Source organism: Marmota marmota, unplaced genomic scaffold (assembly GCF_001458135.2).
Source record: "Marmota marmota marmota unplaced genomic scaffold, marMar, whole genome shotgun sequence".
Lineage (NCBI taxonomy): Eukaryota > Metazoa > Chordata > Mammalia > Rodentia > Sciuridae > Marmota > Marmota marmota.
The window spans coordinates 12305456-12306529 of record NW_025999932.1 but is presented as its reverse complement, the minus strand read 5'-3'; the positions used below and the strand labels follow the sequence as shown (position 1 = coordinate 12306529).

The 1074-nt window shown below is 42.6% G+C and overlaps 1 protein-coding gene across 5 annotated transcripts in view; it reads left to right on the top strand.

Annotated features, from left to right (window-relative positions):
* Positions 1-1074, top strand: part of Farp1 (FERM, ARH/RhoGEF and pleckstrin domain protein 1) — a 210107-nt gene that overhangs the window by 13208 nt on the left and 195825 nt on the right. The window lies entirely within an intron of this gene.

The window sequence follows — 1074 nt, the reverse complement described above, 5'->3', positions numbered from 1 at the left end:
ATATATATATATATATATATATAAACTTTCTTTCTTTTTTTTCTTTTTAAATGAAACATCCTTTGAAAAGTGCTTGGGCCATTCTTGGCTGGGACTTTCCTGGTGTAACTCACTTGCCCAGCTTTTTGCTCTGTCCCTGTGGAGCCAGTGCAGATGGACATTTTCCCAGTGAATGGAGGAGACCAAAGCCCTTAAATTGCACATATACTAGTTGCACTGAGAACTGAAGTCTGGGGCCCTAGGAGATGAAGAATTTCAGCTGCGTGAATCAGGGAACTGTAGAAGAGGTTGGTTTGAAGTTATTTTTTCACTCCACCTCTCTTCCCCATCATTTTTTAGTGACTCAGGAGTGCTAGCTCACAGGTCACTCTGCAGTCCCTCCAGCCAGTCCTGTTGCATCTCTATCACTGGCTCTGATCCTGGCAAATACCCTTTCTTTTGTTGTATTGGCCATGTTGAAACAATATCTTCATTCCTCTATCAGCGTTCTCTCAGTCTTCAAGAAATTATGTCAGGGATCAACACTACTCACTTGAGAAATGCAAGTCGGAATCACAGTGAGTCAAGAATTCAGTCCAGAATGCATGTCAGAATTTAGGTGTATTGGGATGGTGGTTATTAAGGAAGAAAAAACAGCAGAACAGAACATCACAAGTGCTGGCGAGGATCTGGAGAAACCGGGACCTCGCAGCTCTGTTGGTGCGAATGTACAGCTTCTGTGGAAATAGTACGGCACTTCTTCAAAAAATTAAATGTTACCATGTGATCTGGTCATCCTACTTTGAGGATATGTTCAAAAGAATTGAAAGCAGCATCTCGAAGGGAGATTTGCACACTTCTGTTCCCAGTGCTCTTTTACATCAGCCAGGAGGCAGGAGCAACCCAGGTGAAGCTCTTAGAGAAGCAAATTGTGGATGTTTGCATGCCAAACGGAGCATCAGAGCCTCCAGGGAAGGAATTCCTGACCTGTGCTACAACATGGATGAATCTTACCTTAGGAGACGTAAGTCAGTCACAAAAAGACAAATACAGTATGATTCTACCTATGAGAAGTACCTAAATAGTCAAATTTCT